The sequence below is a fragment of the Diabrotica undecimpunctata genome, chromosome 3 (genome assembly GCF_040954645.1).
Source record: "Diabrotica undecimpunctata isolate CICGRU chromosome 3, icDiaUnde3, whole genome shotgun sequence".
Taxonomy (NCBI): Eukaryota; Metazoa; Arthropoda; class Insecta; order Coleoptera; family Chrysomelidae; genus Diabrotica; species Diabrotica undecimpunctata.
Genome location: NC_092805.1, coordinates 105,107,562 through 105,119,352, shown reverse-complemented (window position 1 = coordinate 105,119,352; position 11,791 = coordinate 105,107,562).

Below are 11,791 nucleotides of genomic sequence, written 5' to 3'. Positions count from 1 at the left end.
ACGTTATAAACTTCTGTCGCGAGAATGGTATTATTTTATTATGCCTGCCACCACACTGTACGCATAAAATGCAACCCCTAGATGTTTCGTATTTTAAATCATTTATGAGTTATTATGATTTGTACCTTACTAGATGGCTAAAAAATCATTGTGGTCGTACATTTGGAATATATCAAATCTCAGGGGCTGTTGCAGAAGCATTCTCAAAGGCATCTTCTGTACAGATAGCGACAAATGGATTCCGAGTAACCGGAATTTGGCCTTTTAACGAAGACGTATTTCAAGACTGCTAATTCGCTCCCTCTAAAACGACGGAACAATCAGTGGACAATGAAACTACATCACAGGTCAATAAATTACCCGTAATGATGGCTCATACCGAAGGCGTAAATCAAGTTGAAATGTATGATAATCCGATTCCTTCAACCTCAAAACAGTCTGTTTTAAGGTCACCTAAAGATGGCGATTCCGAAGATAACAGACCGATAGAGATCATTCCTATCCAATTTCCGACATCCAAGGTAAAAGTGACTGATATTAGTCCGCTACCAAAGGCACAGAAAAAGAAAGGTAAGACCTTTTCTAGACATTCTCTGAAATCCACGATACTCAAAGAATCGCCGTATAAAAATATATTAGAGACGTTGCAATCCACAATCCCTACTAACAAGGTTAAATCTGTGAAACGAACTGTAGTTATGGACCCTAAAGATGATTCAAACTACATTGTATGTGGAAAGAAGTACGCAGAGAGTAGTGAAGACTGGTACAACTGCAAAATATGTTCAAATTGGGCTCATGAGTCTTGTGGAGTAATGGATGATCTCTATTTTATTTGTCGAAGTTGTATAGAGTAATGTCCCTTTTTGAGAAACCCAACGGACCATCTTAGGATTCCGGTTTCTCATGATGGGACATTCACACTTTTTTTTTAATAACAAAAAACGAAGCATATTTTTTATTTTTTATTTAGTTTATATCTAAAATGTGTTAATAATTAGAATAAAGTTTCATTTTATTACCTCAACTTTTTTTAATATATATATATATATATATATATATATATATATATATATATAGATTTTCAAGTATTTGTTATAAAAAAAATTGTCCCAACTTGGGTGACTCTCCCCTACTTGGATATAGAATTTTTACCGCCGAGTTCACTCTAATGGTATTCATTTTTATTTTGGAGTTTTCCTTGCATATGCAGTGATAGATTATTGATTTTGATTTTTTCATTGGTTGACTCCACGTAAAATCCTTGTGCTAATAGTATCCATTCATTATCTTTATATTTACATAACGGCAAAAAATTATTAATCGTTCACTTTTTTATTTGTATTGGAAATAAAATCGAATTCCATAAAGATGTATATAAATTAAAATATACTACATATAAAACATTAAAATTTCTTATTAGTCGTAATACAAGAAAAAAGAGGCATCCTGTATAAATCGAAAACAGCTATCAAATTACTCCTTTTCGTGCAATTTTCTTCATAAATAGATTGGTCAATAAATAGGTTATTCACAAACACAATATAAAATTCGTGTGTCATAAATCATTTGGAATTATTTTTAGAACGTTTTCACCATTAAAGTTATTGTTTAGCATTTTAGGCTTTTAATTTTAGACCGCGCTTTGAATGAATCTGACAGATCTGCTTTGTGTGTTCACATAACCAATATTGTTTTCGCTTTTTCTGGCTAATCTCAGCGTTGACCTCTATAACGGATAGGGTCTAATCAGTCATAAGAGCAGAGCAACCTGACTCACAAAACGTAAAACGTAATTATCTGTCAGATGCGGCGAAACAAACTCTTCGGGGCTTAAAGGGCGAAAAATTTAATTAAGCGGGGCTTTATTAAGGCTAAACCCTAAACACCAAAGCACGCTGAGCAAATCACAGTGTTGTTCGAGTTCAAATTATATTTAATAAAATAAATAACGTATGTGAGATTTTTTAGTTGAAACTGAATATATTATGTGTGACCTATTTTTGTGTATAAGCTTTCATGTTTTTATAGTACCTACTAATTTATTAGCAGGTACTATAAGTACAAAAATTATTTATTTTTGCTGTAGATTTGTACCTTGTATTCGAAATATAGTCCAGTCGCCAGAGAATTGACCCCTAAAATCATACGAATAAGCGGAATTTTGCAGAAAATATTAATTTTTGAACTCCAAAGAGGATGCAAAAAAGTTTACCACTTTTACACCCGGGCTTTCGGGGGTAAAAAATTTCATGCTAAAGGTATTAAAGGTTGAGCTCTAGTAATCAAAACTTTATAGTGGCCAGTCAATGAAAGGGATGGATTGTATCAATCTCGTGAGAATCATAAAGAATGGCAAAAATCGCCCCACGTTTATTTATCTAACACCTGTATAAAATCTGAGTTTAGTTGCGGCAAAATACAAAAACTGCATACGAAAGCTGAACTCTTTAACTTTAAAATGCATCGTAATTTTGGTCGATAGGTTACTTATATGAAAAGATATCGAATTTTTACCGTCTGGCTGATACAAATTTTATTGAACATTGATTTCACGTGCGTAACTGACATGCAAAATCGACAGTCGCTTCAAGCGCTGTTTCTAAAAGAACGGTTCATTCTACACAAAAAATGCTTATAAGCATTTATGTTTAAAATTATCTCAGGTACATTTTTTATTGAAAATATTTTTTTCTACGATGTACGGATTCTTGTTGGGGACACCATGACAATATTACCAAGCAACCCCAGCAATAACTAACTTAACACTAAACAGGTATATAACGTTGCATCCCCAACAAAAAAAAACCAAAAAAATAAGGATTTACTTTGAACCTAAACTAAAGATTTAATCTGAGAGGTTCTTTGCATATCCTGAAACTACGTCTTAGGGCTTTTTCTTTGTAGGTGAGTTTAATATAAAGTCACTACTAACTGATTCTGTCAGGCTAATACTATGGTGTGCCTCTGTTTGGCTGGAAGATTTTACCAGTATCATATTTCCTTTGTTTTGATAATCAGGACTTGGACTCAACACCTCTCACTTCATAAGCACTTGCATCACATGCTATAACTATACTTTTTTTAAATGTTTCAATACACTCCCCATTTAATGAAAATTTTTTACTTTTTTCCAAAAGTTTATGCAACGGTCTTAACTGACTAACTGAAATATGAACGCAACTGTGTCAAATCTCTAGGTTCTCGTGCACCCACAATGGCCCTTGACTTTTTTTTGTATTGGATGCATACCATTTTTATCTATTAAATGCCCTAAATACTCGACCTGATTTTAAAAAAAGCTATACTTGTCTACATTAAATTTTACAATAAATTCAAATAATGTACTTAATACTTCACCTAAATTTCTTTTGCATGTTTCAAAGAACTACCAGCAATCAAAACATCATCCAGGTATACACTAATACCTTGTATACCACAGAAAATTTGACCTAAACAAACCCATATGAGTGTTAATAGTAAGATATTTTTGAGAATTTTGATGTGTCTGAAGTTGCTAATATGCTCCAGACATATCTTAGACACAAAAAATCCTTCCCCCTGCCAAGCTTTCAAAAATGTCTGCTGGCACAGAAAGAGGATTTACATTCAATACCTTATTTACAGTGACTCAATACATACAGATTCTTACATTATTTGTACATTTTTTTGGAACTATTACTATGGGTGGAGTCCATTCTGAAAAACTAACTTGTTTTAGAATCCCAACTTTTTTCATTTGACCCAATTTTTCCTCTACTTTATGTTTTAATAAAGTAGGAATAGTATCTTTTTAACACCAAAATTAATCTTAAATTTAATAATAGGGTTTTAAAAATTGTTGTCAAATACTACGGGAAATTTAACTTTTAACTCACTGATTGTATCTGAGCCCCGAAGAAAATTTGCAGATTCAGAAGAAAACTTCTGTTGCCACCCAGGAAACAGGATATCGAGCCAATTTTTACTTAATAAGGGGGCAAATTGTTTTTGAGATTCTACATAGGACTGTTAATGGCAAAATAAAATTGTTTTATCCAATTCAACTTTAAACTTACATTCACCAATAGCTTTATTGCCTTGTCCTGAAACTACATTAAACTTATAACTTAGTGGAATTAATTGTACCTGATAACCAAAAATTATTTTATAACCATCGTCAGATATTTCTGACTGACATGCTCCAGTATCTACCTCGAAATCAATAAACAACTCACCATTTATTAAAAGTTTTAATTTGCGTGGTGTTGAAGCTTCACCTTTTAAATTATTTAACTTCCACAAGTATTTATTTATTTCGACTCTCTTCTACAATATCTATGGTAGATGAATTTCGGTTCTTGTTAAGACACAATTTCTTAACATGTCCCACCTTAGAACAATTATAACATTTCCACCTAGAACCTGGACAATCTCATTTCTCATGCGTCCTTCCACACTTAGGACATTTTACCTTATCACTGATAGACTGCTGCAATTGGTTAAAACCTGATTTTATTAGAATATTGACACCATTACTGCATGTGTCAGCTAAATTTATAAGTTGTTTTTGAACTACTTCTGATGCTTGGGGTATTTGACACGCATTAGCAAACCTAAGATCTACTTCTGCAAGAAACTTTTTCTGAATTTGTTTGTCCATAATGCCACAAACAAACCTACCCCTCAATGCATCCTCTAAAAATTGTCCAAAATTACATGTGCTTGATTGTCATCGAATGCCATAGTCTGTGGACTAGTACGCATTTCGATGCGCATCGCCCTGCCTCGAATTTTCCCATTGGCTCTTGACCTGGAAATCCCTATTTATCGTTTGAACAGCGCATATAAATATTGGCGATTTTCAGGTCAGCCAGGTCAGTCCCTCACGGGCTCTTCGAGAGCTTAGTGCTCTCGGGCCTCTGCTTCCTGCATTTATTTTCCATACTCTGTGGCTGAGAATTGGTTCAACTTAACTTGGTGTTTTATTTCGACGAAGAAATTGTCATGTAAAAAATATCTTGCCTTTTTCAAGGCAAGACACCGCAATATTTACAAGTCCATAACCTGAAAATGGACTTAGTACAGGAGCTCCCGACGTTTACTCCGAAGCCCTCTACAGAGCACCCGGGGATATCAGAAGGTGGTTAGACCCGTAATTGTTCCTCCGAGGTGACATGATAGCTTCTTAAGTTCCACCATGTAATCACTAATCTGCCACAATAGGACCTGCAAGTGTAATGAACAGCGAGACCTTTACGTTTTCTTCTACAAGATTTACTGTGAATAGGTGTTCTACTCTTTATAAATACGAAATGAAATATTCCTCGCCTTTTAAATTGCTCCATATTTCCTATTAGTACCATGAATTTCTGCTTGGATTCCCATGTATGGGCAAATACAAGGTTATTTAACCTTATTGACACAGAAGTCTCACCACGATTATTTGTCACCGATCGCTGACAGACTATACAATATTTAAAGCTGTAGTTATCGCGCAAATCTCGACCATAACCTTAAAACGAAGTGCATTTATTGAACTTTAAATTGCTTAAGACTGACCGCGCCGCTAAATGTTGTGTATATTACTTGATAAATAAAGATTATTGGTTCGATTTAACAATTATATTTAACATAAAGTAGGTACTACAATCATTTTTATATGGTGGAATACAACGTTCGCTACTTCTTAGCTTACTTAACCCTTACCCAAAAAGTATGACATACCTTCTGTCAATTGTTACCATGACAATGTTACTAAGCATCCCCTGCTATGACTACCTTAACACTAAACAAGAATATAACAAGTTCAACGAAGAATAAACAATTTAATTTTAAAATATAGTCATTTGAAAAATAAACAGTCATATAAGCAACTTTTTTCTATTGTGTAATCCTTTCAAAAAGTCTTAAAGTATTTATTTTTGATTATATCAAAAAAAATATAGGAGTTAAATAATAAATCTGTTAATTAGTTAAATATTTTGTTTCTCATCTCTATTTTTTTTTAATTTTTTTAACTTTCTAATTTCTTACAGTTTTGAAGATATCATCTGCATCATCTGCTTCTGTAGAATTACTGGTAGATGCTCTATTAATTTGTACATTGTCATATCGAGCAATATCATTTACTTTAAAAGAGTATTTGGTATGAAACTTAATTCACCACCACGATGTACGCGATAACCAAAATTCCAACTTTCATTACTATCCTTTTTTTCAAAATATTTTCAAACAATTCCCTTTCATTTTTACCACCTATTTGTGCATGCATATTATGTACATAAATGTCATCAACATATACAATTAGCTTACTTTGGCTCCCGTAATATTTAAGGTTGTCCTAAAACTAAATATTTTTTGCAAATGCAAAAACACTGAATCGTGTTTCTAATGACTCGCTTTCCGTAGTATTTTAGATATTCCTGGACAGTTACTTCCCTTTTAGAAACTGTTGTAGCAAAAAGTACTAGTACCTTTTGACTCTATTTCTTAATATTTTACTTTTTCGAATGATTCTTTCTTCTGTGTATAATGGTATTCCAGCAGTCTTACTCACACGCTATTTAGTATTAGTTCGATTGTCTTTAGGACAAACTTCTTTGTGCGTCAATTCATTGTTACTTAAAATTTCAAAAATTATAAATAAAGAGTTATGGACCGAAATTTGTTCACCGAAAAACCTTTTTGGTTCGTACGTAATAATAATCAACCCAGATTATACATAATATACTCGTAATAATCGAAAAAGACAAATGGGTAACTTCTTAACAATTGAAATAATAGAGAATTAATGAAGTCATAACTCTGTCTGTTTTTCAATGTGCCTTCAGGAAATTGTCCTTCCATTGTTTTCGTGGTCTACCTATTGATCGTCTTTCAATTGGGAAACCGTCTCTTGCCGTCTTTTTTACTGTATTTGTTATCATTCGGTATATGATCGTTCTATTCTACTCTTCTATTTCTTACCCAGTCCTTGATGTTCTCCACCTTGCCCCTACGTCGTATATCTATATTTCTAGCTCTGTCTCATAGTATTTTACCATCAATTTTTCTATTTACCTTCAAAAGTGTTTTTATCTCTGCTGTTTCTAATATACTTTTTGTCATAAAATAAATTATATAAATATAATTTACTATTTTTGTTGAGAATAAACCACAATTTTGCTTTAAAATTAAGTTTATTTGTCGTTTCGATTTCCACTTCGAAAATCGTCCTCAGAATACGAGGACTATTCGTAAAATATTTTTATTATTTTTGTTCTTAGTGTTATATATCATTTTAAAACTTAAACCTTACGCTATTTTTCTACATAATCTCCGTTTCTGTCCAAACACTTTTGCAGACGATGCTCCAACTTTTCCCAAGGGTTCCTCTAATTTTGGGAATACGTAATAATCACTTGGTGCTAGGTCCGGACTGTAGGTGGGTATGGCACAACAGTCCATACAAAACTTCTAAGCAGTTGTTTAATTTAATGTAAGACATGAAGCCTAGCGTTGTCATAGAGAAGCCTCACACCACTGGACAATCGTCCTCGACGGCGGTTCTGGATCGCACGTCTTAGTCCTTTTAATGTCTCGCAATATCTCTCGGAGTTAACTGTTCTTCCATGAGGCAAATGAACAGTAGGCCCTTCCTGTCCAAAAAAACGGTTGCCATACCTTCCCAGCAGACTTCGGTTGTTTACACTTCTTCGGCTTCGGTGAAATTAAGTGACGCCATTTACGTAATTGCTGCTTGGTTTCGAAGGTAAAGTAAAACACCCATGTTTCGTCGCCTGTAAAATGGAATCCAAAAATTCTTCCTCGTTGTCTTCACATTGTTGCAAAACTGCTGGGCACATTCGACACGTTGCTATTTGTGATATTCTGTAAGCAGTCGCGATACTCACCACACAAGCACTTTGTGATAGTCTTATTTTTCTGTTAATGTCCTATAAATTGTGGTGTAGATAGAAATACGCAAAGCAACGTCGTTAATGGTGAACCTGTGATCTTCAAGCAATATTTTTTCAATTTTTTAGACAATTTCGTCTAAAACTAAAGGCCTTTTGCTCCGATCTTCATCGTGAATTTTCGTTCGGACTTCACGGAATTTTCTACACCATTTGCGAACATGCTGAATAGATATGTACTTTTCACCATAAACTTTGATTAACTGACGATGATTGTCAATATGTAAAATCAGTTTTACATTTAAAAAACGTATCACAGCACGAATTTCACATCTGGCGGTAACAGTGACCGGGAGATCCATTTTCGAAGACTGCTAGGCCGACACTGAGCAATGCAGCTTGACGTAACTGGTGGAGTAAGAGAGGAATAGTTGATGCATAAGGCAGTGTTGTCAGATTTCTCCCAGGACGTCGCATTCTTTCTCAGCGCCATAAAGAACCTTGTTTTTACGAATAATCCTCGTACTTATGTAGTAACGCATACGTTTTTTGAGAAGTAGGGGAGAGTTAGTTACCTAAGACGGGACGGTTCCCAAGTAGGGACACTAGCAATTCTAGAAAATCTGTAACAAGTCGCAACACCTGCACTGGAAGAATGAAAGCTCGCCATTCAGTCGTATTGTCACGTAAACGACACGAGGCTAGCATACCGGTAGCGTTCGTCAGAACAAGTTGTTAATGTTTACATATTTTTTTAAATTTATTTACGTACAACATTATAGTCAATATGGCATTAATGGTAAGTATCTGTGAAACTTAACGTTATTAGTCAATAACAGAGTTTATAGTCATTGCATTTCACTGTAAAGTATTTGCCACTAAAGCTTTTGTTTAATATCGGTTAAGATTTTTACAAAATGGGTGCAAATCTCTTAAGATGGGACAAAGTTAAACTTCCTAAGTCGGGACGTCCCATTCTTAGGAACTAAAATATGGCTACAGATATTCTTCTTATACCTGCCTACTTTTAACTAATTAAATCATTAATTACTCATAAATTCTTACATATAACGGTAATTCATTCTAAAAACATTTATAAGTAGGGGTTCAGTAATTAGATTATACCCAAGGAGGTCATAATATTCTAACCTTGATTATAGCTAAGTAAAGATAATGTGTCATTAAAAAATGTTTTATTCAGTGGACTCTATATCTCGTAAGTGGCACTGATATATTTTTCTTTTACAGATGACAAATAGAAATCCAAATTCCTATTACAAAAGAAAAACTGATCGTGGAAACTGGTCCGTTCAAAATATGATTCTAGTACAAAAAGTTCGGAATAACGAACTATCGCTTCGAGAAGCTGCTGACAGATATAATATTCCTAAAAGTACTCTTCAAAGACGAATTACAAACAAAAATAAAATCGTGGCCGAAAATGACAAATATCTTGGTCGGTTTAGGCAAATATTCTTAGTTGAACAGGAACACGAAATTTGAGATCATATTCTTGAAATGGAACCAGAAAGAAAATAAAACCAGAGCTGATGGACAATGCACCTAACGGTAGTCCGGCATTTCCACAGGACAAAGGATGGATGGATCGTGATGTTTTGTTAAAATTCATAAAATATTTTGCACAACAAACCAGACCTTCGAAGGAGTGCAAAATTCTTATTATTTTGGACGGCCATTGTTCACATACAAAAAGTTTAGACGTTATAAACTTCTGTCGCGAGAATGGTATTATTTTATTATGCCTGCCACCACACTGTACGCATAAAATGCAACCCCTAGATGTTTCGTATTTTAAATCATTTATGAGTTATTATGATTTGTACCTTACTAGATGGCTAAAAAATCATTGTGGTCGTACATTTGGAATATATCAAATCTCAGGGGCTGTTGCAGAAGCATTCTCAAAGGCATCTTCTGTACAGATAGCGACAAATGGATTCCGAGTAACCGGAATTTGGCCTTTTAACGAAGACGTATTTCAAGACTGCTAATTCGCTCCCTCTAAAACGACGGAACAATCAGTGGACAATGAAACTACATCACAGGTCAATAAATTACCCGTAATGATGGCTCATACCGAAGGCGTAAATCAAGTTGAAATGTATGATAATCCGATTCCTTCAACCTCAAAACAGTCTGTTTTAAGGTCACCTAAAGATGGCGATTCCGAAGATAACAGACCGATAGAGATCATTCCTATCCAATTTCCGACATCCAAGGTAAAAGTGACTGATATTAGTCCGCTACCAAAGGCACAGAAAAAGAAAGGTAAGACCTTTTCTAGACATTCTCTGAAATCCACGATACTCAAAGAATCGCCGTATAAAAATATATTAGAGACGTTGCAATCCACAATCCCTACTAACAAGGTTAAATCTGTGAAACGAACTGTAGTTATGGACCCTAAAGATGATTCAAACTACATTGTATGTGGAAAGAAGTACGCAGAGAGTAGTGAAGACTGGTACAACTGCAAAATATGTTCAAATTGGGCTCATGAGTCTTGTGGAGTAATGGATGATCTCTATTTTATTTGTCGAAGTTGTATAGAGTAATGTCCCTTTTTGAGAAACCCAACGGACCATCTTAGGATTCCGGTTTCTCATGATGGGACATTCACACTTTTTTTTTAATAACAAAAAACGAAGCATATTTTTTATTTTTTATTTAGTTTATATCTAAAATGTGTTAATAATTAGAATAAAGTTTCATTTTATTACCTCAACTTTTTTTAATATATATATATATATATATATATATATATATATATATATATATATATAGATTTTCAAGTATTTGTTATAAAAAAAATTGTCCCAACTTGGGTGACTCTCCCCTACTTGGATATAGAATTTTTACCGCCGAGTTCACTCTAATGGTATTCATTTTTATTTTGGAGTTTTCCTTGCATATGCAGTGATAGATTATTGATTTTGATTTTTTCATTGGTTGACTCCACGTAAAATCCTTGTGCTAATAGTATCCATTCATTATCTTTATATTTACATAACGGCAAAAAATTATTAATCGTTCACTTTTTTATTTGTATTGGAAATAAAATCGAATTCCATAAAGATGTATATAAATTAAAATATACTACATATAAAACATTAAAATTTCTTATTAGTCGTAATACAAGAAAAAAGAGGCATCCTGTATAAATCGAAAACAGCTATCAAATTACTCCTTTTCGTGCAATTTTCTTCATAAATAGATTGGTCAATAAATAGGTTATTCACAAAGTTATGTCGAGGTCGATGTCACTTTGGGAATTCAAGTGGGAAATAAAACGACACTTTCTTTGGAAGATGTTACATTGATACTATTATAACCTAAAATGAAAAGAAACACGAAAAATAAGATTTCTCGAGGGAATTGTAGGTACCAGATAGCTTTTTTGATATATTTGTATTGAAACACGAACGTGAGAAGAAACATTATTTTATTGTTTTTTTTTATATACGAAAAACATTAAATTATATTTAAATCAAATAAATATAGATTTTATTGAAAGGCTATGGTTGTTTTGAATTGTATTTTGCACATAAAAAGACCCAAATATTAGCATATTTTTATTTGCGTTTTAGATGGGGTGCCTCATATGTGTTTGGCTTTTTACCTTCTATAAAAATGTAAATTGATATATTAAAACTCCAATGAACACAAAAAATAAATAACCTAAATTAGATATCGATTGCATTAGCATTAAATAAGCAATGAAAGTAAAATATTTGGAATGTAAATACATATTATATGGAACGCTAAAGAGATAAGCTAGACATCAAGTACAAAAACCAAATAGACCGGCAGGATTTTTTAGTAAAACTATATGGCGAATTAATTTAATGTTTTTTGTTAAACAATATTTTTATTTTTAACGTATTACGATATAA